The sequence below is a fragment of the Palaemon carinicauda genome, chromosome 13 (assembly GCF_036898095.1).
Source record: "Palaemon carinicauda isolate YSFRI2023 chromosome 13, ASM3689809v2, whole genome shotgun sequence".
NCBI lineage: Eukaryota > Metazoa > Arthropoda > Malacostraca > Decapoda > Palaemonidae > Palaemon > Palaemon carinicauda.
The window spans coordinates 25,292,038-25,302,852 of NC_090737.1; positions in this window are offsets into that span (position 1 = coordinate 25,292,038).

A 10,815-nucleotide genomic window follows, 5' to 3' on the forward strand; every position below is an offset into this window, starting at 1 on the left:
GCTTAAAGGCCACGGAAGTTGCTATAGCTCTTATTTCGTGCGTCTTAACCTTAAGCAAGCATCGGTCTTTTTCATTCAAGTGAGAATGAGCCTCTCGTATTAAAAGTCTGATAAAATATGACAAAGCATTCTTTGACATAGGCAATGATGGTTTCTTAACTGAGCACCATAATGCCTCAGATCCACCTCGTAAGGACTTAGTACGAGCTAAGTAGAACTTAAGAGCTCTAACTGGACACAGCACTCTTTCAAGTTCGTTGCCTACGATCTCTGACAGGCAAGGTATATCAAAAGACTTAGGCCAAGGACGAGAAGGCAGTTCATTTTTGGCCAGGAAACCAAGTTGAAGTGAACATGTGGCTTTTTCTGTAGAAAAGCCGATGTTCTTACTGAAGGCATGAATTTCACTGACCCTTTTAGCCGAAGCCAAGCACACTAGGAAAAGCGTCTTGAGGGTGAGATCCTTCAGGGAGGCTGAATGTAATGGCTCAAACCTGTCTGACATGAGGAACCTTAGGACCACGTCTAAGTTCCATCCAGGAGTTGCCAAACGACGTTCCTTAGAGGTCTCGAAAGACTTAAGGAGATCTTGAAGATCTTAATTGTTGGAAAGATCTAAGCCTCTATGACGAAAGACCGAAGCCAACATGTTCCTGTAGCCCTAAATCGTGGGAGCTGAGAGGGAGCGAACATTTCTCAGATGTAAAAGAAACTCTCCGATTGGGCTACAGAGGTACTGGAAGAGGACATAGATGCTGGCTTGCACCAATCTCGAAAGACTTCCCACTTCGACTGGTATACTCTGAAGGTAGAAGCTCTCCTAGCTCTCGCAATCGCACTGGCTGCCTCCTTCGAAAAGCCTCGAGCTCTTGAGAGTCTCTCGATAGTCTGAAGGCAGTCAGACGAAGCGCGGGGAGGCTTTGATGAACATTCTTTACGTGGGGCTGACGTAAGAGATCTACCCTTAGAGGAAGACTTCTTGGAATGTCTACCAGCCATTGAAGTACCTCGGTGAACCACTCTCTCGCGGGCCAGAGGGTAGCAACCAACGTCAACCCTGTCCCTTCGTGAGAGGCGAACTTCTGCAGTACCTTGTTGACTATCTTGAATGGTGGGAATGCATATAAGTCCAGATGAGACCAATCCAGTAGAAACGCATCTATGTGGATTGCTTCTGTATCTAGGACTGGAGAGCAAAAGATTGGTAACCTTTTGGTCAACGAGGAGGCAAAGAGGTCTATGGTGGGTTGACCCCAAGTAGCCCAAAGACTCTTGCCCACGTCCTTGTGGAGGGTCCATTCCGTGGGTATCACCTGACCCCTCCGACTGAGACAGTCTGCCAAGACGTTCAAGTCCCCCTGGATGAATCTCGTCAACAAGGAGATGCCTCGATTTCTTGACCATATGAGAAGGTCCCTTGCGATCTCGAGCAGCGTGAAGGAGTGTGTGCCTCCTTGCTTGGAGATGTAAGCCAAAGCTGTGGTGTTGTCTGAGTTGAACTCTACCACTTAGTTTCGAGGAAAGCTTTCGAATTTCATCAAGGCCAAGTGGACTGCTAATAGCTCCTTGCCGTTGATGTGCATGCTCTTCTGACTTGAGGTCCACAGACCCGAGCATTCCCGACCGTCCAGGGTCGCACCCCAACCCAAATCCGACGCGTCTGAGAACAACACGTGGTTTGGGTTCTTGACTGCTAGGGATAGTCCCTCTCTCAGACTGATATTGCTGTCCCACCATTTCAGGCATGCCTTTACTGGTTCGGAGACTGGGAATGATACCGTCTCTAACGTCTTGTCCTTGTTCCAGTGAGAGGCTAGATGGAACTGGAGAGGCCGAAGGTGTAGTCTCCCTAGCGAGACAAACTGCTCCAGGGATGAGAGAGTCCCTACGAGACTGTTCCAACTCCTGACTGAACAAACGTTCTCTTTTCAGCATTAGTTGGACTTCGAGCAGGGCTTGTTCTACAGTATTCGGGTGGCAGACGGAAAAGCCCGAAAAAACTGGACTGCGAATCTCCATCCCCAAATATAGAATAATCTGGGATGGGATCAGTTGGGACTTTTCTAGGTTGACCAAAAGTCCCAACTCCCTGGCCAGACTCAACGTCCAAAGTAGATCCTGCAGACAGCGAAGACTGGACGATGCTCTGAGAAGCCAGTCGTCCAAGTACAGGGAGGCTCGGATTCCCGATAGATGGAGGGATTTTTGCCACATTCCTCATGAGCCTCGTAAACACGAGAGGAGCAGGACTGAGGCCAAAGCACAGGGCTCGAAACTGGTACCCCACATTCCTGTAAACAAACCTCAGAAACGGTTGGGAATCCGGGTGTATAGGAATGTGGAAGTATGCCTCCTGAAGGTAGAGAGAGACCATCCAGTCGCCTTCCATTAATGCTGTCAAGACAGCCTGGTAGACTTCATCGTGAAGTTTGTCTTAACAATGAACACATTGAGCGCACTTGCCTCTTACGTACTCAAGCAGTGAACATGGCTGCCAGATCATTGGAGCCATCCCTGTAGACTTGTTCCTGCAGAGAACGTGGCTGTCAGATTATTGGAGCCATCCCTGATAGCCTTGTTTATGCATGACATAATTGTACAGCAAAACTTCAAACGCTCGAAAAAAACTCCTAACAGGAGATGGTCTAGCTCTGAAGCCGACCATAAAATCTTGGAGCGTCTCATGGCCAGGCGCCAGGGAGAGTCTATGAGGTTTTAGAAGTCTATCTGGGCAGAGGCAGGAACTCCCAAGCCGAGAACTTCTCCCGTGTCATATCAGACTCTCGCTCTATAAGCCAGCTTAAAAGTAGGGAAAGCAAAGGCTGACTCCCCCAAACTCCTCCTGGTGATTAACCAGTCGCCTAGCAAACGTAAAGCTCTCTTAGAAGAGCGAGAGAGCACTAGCTTATAAAACAACGGCTTCGAAGTAGCTAGGCCTAGTGTAAACTCTGACGTTTAGGCGAACGAGGAGCAGCAGTTACAAAAAGATCCGGACAAAGATCCTTAAAAATCAGCATGATTTATTTTAAGTCCATAGAGGGCTGAGCAGCTTTAGGTTCCTCTCCGTCTGACAGAGTCCTCAAGGGAATATCAGTAGGAGGGGGATCAGCAACTTCCTCATCTGAAGGAACCTTGTCCGACAATTGCCGAGTCTCAAGCAAGGGAGAGACCTGCCGTGGTGGCAATGCTTGACAAGCAGAGTCCACACGCAAAGGAGCAACAGTAGCAGTCAAGGACGCTATGTCATGTAACTGCTTAAAGGACTGACCAGCAACAACAACAGGTGCGGGAGGACGTTCGACGTCAACTCAAGACTGCCTTGACTGCCTAGACTGAGCAGTCAAAACAACTCTTGACTGCGGTGCTTGACGCTCAACGTCAAAACAAGTCAACTATGCTGGTTGGCGAACGTCCTGAACGTCAACAAGAGCAAGCGGCAGTGGCTGAACGTCCACAAGCGGCTGAGAGTCAACACGGGACTGCATCGAGTGAGGCTCTACAAAACACGATTGACGTGACTTTGTAACGTCAATGTCAACAGGACGAGCAAAGGCTCGTTTGGGCGGCTGACGGCCAGGATCTCGATCAGCTAAGCGGCGAGGATCATCGTGAACCTGCTCAGCAGAATAGTCCTCCATAAGAGAGGCAAGCTTATTCTACATGTCTTGCCGTACAACCCATTTAGGATCAACGGGAATGGGTGCGGTAAGAGACGAGGGTAACGTCTGTGACTGCAACACCTTGCCTACAAAAAGACTCTCGGAGCCTGTGTTACGCTTTTGTTTAGGCGGCGAGCAGTCTTCCGATGACTGCATAGGGTCAGAGCTGTCCCAATGGCTACAACCAGGACGCTGGACCTGTCCTGAAAAGACTGACTTTCGCTTTAAGGGCCTCGAAACCTTGCTCCACGGTTTCTTATGCGAAAAGCCTTCGGATGACGAGGAGAAAATCGTCTCGCTCGTCTTATGGTAGGGGCGGTGTTGATGAGACACGCCTGAAACCATAGAGGGAACGTCTGTTCGCTGATCAAGTCCTCTCGAACCCATAAGTCGTACGACATTACTTCTCCCCTGGGCTTGGGAGCTTGCAAGAGGTCTCGGACTAGGCGAACGACAGGCACGAACAGACGAACCCTCGGTCGCAACACTGATAACACTTTGCGCAATTATCACTTTATCACTACGATTTTCTGTTTTGCACTTACTTCACTGAAATCGAATTTTTCAACAATTCACATTAGGCATGAATAAAACTGATTTCTACCTGAAGCACGCAATTCTACCCTCATCAAAAGGTTATAATTGCGAAATAAGTCGTATAATGTAAGCACATTAATACAAGCAAAAAACAGTAAACATATATTAAGATAAAAAGATCAGTGGCTGGGGAGGAGACTAAACACTAGATCATTCAAAACTACGTTTTCAATCTCTCACCGTACAGTGCCTTGGGACGAGAATAAAAACTAAAAACGTTTTATCCTTTCTCCCCGTACAGAGACTAGGGACGAGAGTAAAAAACTGACTCGAGAACAACGTTACTCGCTTGGGACGAGAATAAAGATCGGAACGTTCTCTCTTCCTCTCTCTCTCTCTTGATTTCGCACCGAAGAGAAAAGCCCACTTACCTTTCGTCAATAAACAGGTTATTTGACCAAAGGAAAAAACTGAAGGGACTAAGAAATTGAAAATTAACAAGTTCCTTTAAATTAGTATTTAAAACATTTAAGTTTGAAAGAAGAATGAACAAAACGTCAGAATCGATTTACTCTTTCTGCAAAGTGAAACCGTGATTCTCTCTCTCTCTATCGTAACGATAGAGCGCAAACTGCGTAGCATAAATAAACTAAACGTTAGTTCATCTTTGAAACAGTACGAAGACTATTCAAAGAAAATCTTTCATAAAATATCTACTAAAAAATATTCATTTAATAAGTTTTAAATCATTTGCTCTGTAAAAGTTATTTACGATTGAAAGGGCTCAACGTTGTTTAACTTTGGTTTCCAAGTTAGGACCGCCTACTCTCGGATTAGGGGAGGAATAGGTAAGATCGCATATAAACAAATCATTAAAATTTATCTTGATGTTTATTATAAATGGAAAGCTAATCGAAGAGGCCTAATAAAGGCGGTTGAGATATAAAATATATAGAGGAAAATCTATAATTAACAACAACAATTTATAACGTGATAAGATAATTGCTAAAAGCCTAAAACACACTTCCGTACTAAGGGAAGGGTCGGCCATTTAAAAGTCAAAGAAAGTCCAAAAAACAATCCAAAGTCATCAACAATGAAATCTATCCAAAAACGAGTTCAAGATTTAAGTTGAAGATAAAACACCTGCACTGCGAAAGCTCAAACCAAAAGGAAGTACTTCACCAAGACTGTTGAAAAAACTCCAGGTTAACAGCGAGTAATGGTACGTCTTGTCGATCAGACCGACAGAGAAAAATTGGGTCTGTTTACATGTATATGCGGTATCTGGCCGATAGTTGGCGCTAGTGGGCACACCCGCTACCTTCATAGCGATCGCTCGCGAGTTTTTGTGTGTTTTTCTGTCGAGCCGCCGGAGGCTCAGCTATTATATATTCACCGGCTAAGTTAAATATTTAAAATTGAATATTTAATCTTTCCGGTGTATAATTTTTAGCTCCCTTCTCACAGTTAAATTAGCATAATTTAGATGTGTTTAGTGGAGCACAGCCATCACCGGAGGTACCATTTTGGATACTGTCGTACGCCATAAATGCTTCATTTAGTCAGTAGTACGACATTCCCGGTATTTAACTTTAATGAATTATAGCTATTTAGGCAAATTATACTAGTGAAGATCAGATCATGCACGTAATATTTCCTCTTCTGTGAAACATTTCAATCGAATACGATAGGGTCTCGGCGACGTAGCGTAGCCGAGATCCCGACTCGAGTTAGGTTAGCCTAATGCGTTTTAGTATACTTTAGTAACGTTATCCCGTTTAAACTCTTGTTTAAACCCTGTCTTGGTCTTGCCATAGAGTAGTGTACTCCGCCTTGACTGGGATAGTGTTTCTGTCTTCCCTCTTTGCCGGTGAGTATCCCAGCTTTGAATTACGACAGTAACTCAGAGTATTCAGTCTTTTTGTCGGCAACCCTACTGACTAGTCATTCCCCTGCCGGTTCACAGTTGCAGTCATAGGAAGCCGGGCTTCCCAAGCCCACAACCGAAAGTGGTAGTACAATTGCCGCCACCTTCTCCCTTGTGGTCTAGAAGACATGTCTTGTATCCGGCAAGGTCTTAGGCTGAGGAATCGTTATTCCTCTGCCGCCCCTTACCCTTTCTGTCATTTAGTGATGGCCTAGCCGTCACAACATCTGTGGCCGGTATTCTACAATCTCCCAGTTTGCCGGGCGGATTGCGATGCCAGCCGGGCTCCTACAAAGGCGGCTCGATTGCCGCTTCGACCTTCCCCTTATCGGAAGCAAGGCTCCGGGAAAGGTTGTGCTGGCCACAACGGCTGCCGGTGGGAGACCATTATAACTTTGAGTATTCTTCAGTCCTTTCTTGGACTGCCATCCACAAACCCTGGAACCAGCAGAGCAGCCGGCAACAGATACTGTGGCTGGATGGAAGCTAGAATTATTACATTCTCCCCCTTCCATTTGAATCCTCATTCTGGATGAAGGCAGTAGAGACAGTAGTCCCTACAACACTAGTTATTGTACTAAACTATAATAATACAGTAGCCCTTCTCTTCATGCTTTCTCTCTCTGTCGGCTAGTGCCGTCAGATACTAGCCTAGCCGGTAGCATGCCGGCAGAACTACAGTATAAGATTACTGTATACAGTAGCCAGTATTTCTGCAGTATAGTACATACTGCAGTTAGAAAATTATAGTATACAATATGCAGTAGTATGTTTTCTAACACATTCTGTGTGTCCTTTCACAGTCCATTGTTGAGACCGCTATATAATGTTGAAGTGAAGTATTCCTTCAATATCCTGGGGAGCCATAGGTCATCAGAACGTAATATCTTTACCCTACAATATTAATATTCAATTTTGTGGGAAGGTTAGTGCTAGTATAAACTAACTTCAGCTCTAGAGTTTAGAGCTCTTCCACCCTAGATTTTCCTAATAAGGAAATTTTGAATATTAATATTGAGGGAGGTCACAGCAATTGCCTGGACAGGAGAGACAGATATGTGTCTTTCCTATTTTCTTTCTAGCTTACTATCCTAAGGTATAATGATAATAGTAAGAGCTAATTTAATGCATGAATTTAATTTTTCGGTGTGATAAATTACCCCATACTCACTTCACCTTTTTATTTCTTTACAGGAGGCCAAGGTGAAGTGTGAGGTGATATACTGTAACCACAAGAGTAAGAAGTTTTGTGGTCATAACATGTGCAGGTCTCATGCCCCCTGCTCGGCCTTGATGACCGAGAGTTTCGGCGATCCCAAGACGACAGAGTCAAGGGATACTACGAGGGAAACGCTTCGGAAGTGGGTACGAGGGTTCCAAGAGAACTCTCCAGGACCGTACCTACCAAGCGACATGATCAGAAGCCTGCTGTTTCCTAAGGCAACAGCTGATGCCATTGTACCTCAAGCACGACCCGGAGCTCCCTGCATACAACTTGCAATAGAGGCCGACATCAACGAGGCTCTACAAGGTATGGACATCCATCAGGAGAGAATGTCAGAAGTGTCCTCGGACACCGAAAAGAGGACCCTGAAGAAGAGGTGGCCCAACCACCTGGAGAGGAAGAAGATCTCGAGTCGACAGAAGCAGAGGACCCTCTTCTGTCTGTGTCGGTATTTCAGCCTGTGCCGTCAACTTCTTCAGCTCCAACCCCTCAACTAGACCCGCTAGGCTAAGCGGTTATGGCCCAGATCCAGCGGCTAGTTGATACTCTACGTAAGGAAAACGTAGATATGAGGAAGGAATTCAGAGAAGCAAGCCGTGTAGTTGGTTCTCGTGGGTCATACAAGCGACATAAAGTGTCTGACCTGACACCATGCTCCGAAACTAATGCCTCGTGGTATGCAGAGTTCATGCCCATGATGAATGGGAAACTCTACAGCTCGGAGAAGATGGGGGCCATCCCCCTTGACGACATTCAATTCTGGCCAAACCTTTCGGCTTACCAGGAATGTTTCATCCGGCTGAAGAGTGAGCCGGTAAGGAAGAGACGGAACCCAAGGAAGTCATGGTTTTTGACCACGACAAGGCACAGGCTCTCTTGACGAGTAACCTGAAGAAGGCAGGCTATACCAACTCAAGTTTCTGCGTTGAGCAAGAAGCACCCTACCTTCCTTGCTCCCTCATCCAGAGCTTTCCCCTTCTCGTTGAAAGCTCTCCACAGTGTGCTTAAGGCAGTTAATGCAGGCAAACCATGTCCTACGCTAGAGGAGTGTAGGCCATTGTCTCTGGCCTTGCCCACGGGCGAGAAGGATTGGAACAAAGTCCACCTAACCCTTCTCGGTATCGAAGCTCTACGCGGACATCGCAGGATAGCAGTTCAGTGAGAACCTCCCGAAGCTGTCGGACTTTCTCCTGAGAAGAGAACAGGAGACGAAAGAGAGACTAGCCACCTCTTTGTCCCTCAAGAACTGCATGGAGATGTGTGCAGGCATTGCAAGCACCCCAGACATGCATACAGTCCTAGCCAAGATGCACATGGCTACTCTGGTTAAGGACTTGTACGCTTTTGTGAAGGCCAGGAGGGCCTGCAGAGAGTTTATGTTTGCCAATGCAACGGTCAAACACAAGCCCAGGAAGTTGATCACTTCCTGTATCTGGGGCAAGAACCTCTTCCCAAAGGAAGCAGTCCAAGAGGTGGTCGCCTAAGCCGCCACGAAGAATAGGAATCTTCTCCAAAAGTGGGGCATCTCTGCCAAGAGAAAATCTTCCCCTGATGCTGGTCCCCAACCTAAGAGGAAGACGAAGAAGCCAAGACTGCCTTCTCGACCTGTACAATATCCCACAGTAACCATGACCACAGTGCCCCAAATAGTTGCTCAGCCGCAAACCACTTTCCAGGTGGTGCCTCAACAGCTGGTAGCCCAGTCCCCAGCCTATAACCCAGGCTTTGAGAGGCAAACCACTACCTTTCGCCCGAAAGGTAGAGGATCTAAACGAGGCTCCTCAAGAAACCCCTCACGAGGTAGGGGAGGACGTGGTCAGGGTGGCAAACCCTCCGGATCATCAAAGCAATGAGATACTCCAGGTAGGAGGAAGACTTCTCCACTTTCAGGATCATTGGACCTTCGATCCCTGGGCCCGCAGCCTAATCAAGATTGGACTAGGATGGAAATGGAACAGATCTCCACCTTCATTTCCTCAATTCCTCCAACACTCCACCCCCTTATTGGAAGAATATACCTTAGAACTCTTGAACGAAAAGGTTATAAGGAAAGCAATGTCCATCAAATTCCAGGGAAGGCTGTTTTGTGTTTCCAAGAAGGACTCGGACAAACTCAGTGTCATTCTAGACTTGTCTCCACTCAACAAGTTCATCGAGAACAACAAGTTCCGGATGTTAACCCTACAATACATAAGGACCCTGTTACCGAAAGGGGCATACACAGTCTCAATAGACCTGGCAGATGCTTACTGGCACCTTCCAGTCAGCCGCCCCCTCTCCTCCTACCTAGGATTCAAGCCACGGAAGACAAAGTATGTCTTCACCATGCCCTTTGGACTAAATAGCCCCAAGGATTTTCACAAAACTTGTGGACACAGTTGTACAATAGCTACGCTTAGAAGACGTTCAGGTAGCTGCATACCTGGACGACTGGCTGGTGTGGGCAGCATCCAAGACTGCTTGCCTGCAGGCAGCCACAAAGGTCTCGCCTCACTCCAGCTCAAGAGTTTCAATGGTTGGGAATCCATTGGAACTTGCAGTCACACTGCCTCTCAATTCCACCAAAGAAGAGGAGAGAGATCACGGGTTCTGTCAAGAGACTAGTGAAATCCAACAGGATTTCAAGATGCCAACAGGAAAGAGTACTGGGCTCTCTCCAGTTCGCAGCAATAACAGACCCAGTGCTAAGAGCACAGCTGAAAGATGCGTCAGGAGTCTGGAGAAGATACGCATCAAACGCTCAAAGAGATCAACAGAGACCAACGCCAACCTTACTGCGATTGCTTCTGAGGCCGTGGTCGAAGGTCAAGAGCCTAGAAAGGACTATTCCCTTATAACCACCTCAACCATCGGTAGTCATCCACACGGATGCTTCAACGGAAGGATGGGGAGGTCATTCCCATCAAAGGAAAGCTCAAGGGACCTGGTCATCCCTGTTTAAGACCTTTCACATCAACATTCTGGAGGCCATGGCAGTCCTCCTGACGTTGAAGCAGCTATCCCCTCACAGAACAGCCCACATCAAACTGGTCTTGGACAGTGAAGTGATAGTGAGATGTCTGAACAGACAAGGCTCGAGATCGCCCTACATCAACCACGTGATGTTGGCCATCTTTCACTTGGCAAGAAAGAAAAGATGGCACTTATCAGCAGTTCACCTAAAAGGGTTCCGCAATGTGACGGCGGACGCTCTATCCAGGCGAAAGCCGACAGTCAGAATGGTCCCTAGACACTGACTCATTCTCCTTCATCTTGGAAAAAGTTCCAGAACTGTAGATTGACCTCTTCGCAATGAACGACAACAAGAAACTACCTCGATACGTAGCCCCATACGAGGACCCTCGGGCAGAAGCGATGGACGCCATGTCCCTCGATTGGAACAGATGGACTCATATCTATCTGTTCCCGCCAACAAATCTCCTGCTGAAGGTCCTCAACAAGCTGAGATCCTTCAAGGGGACAGC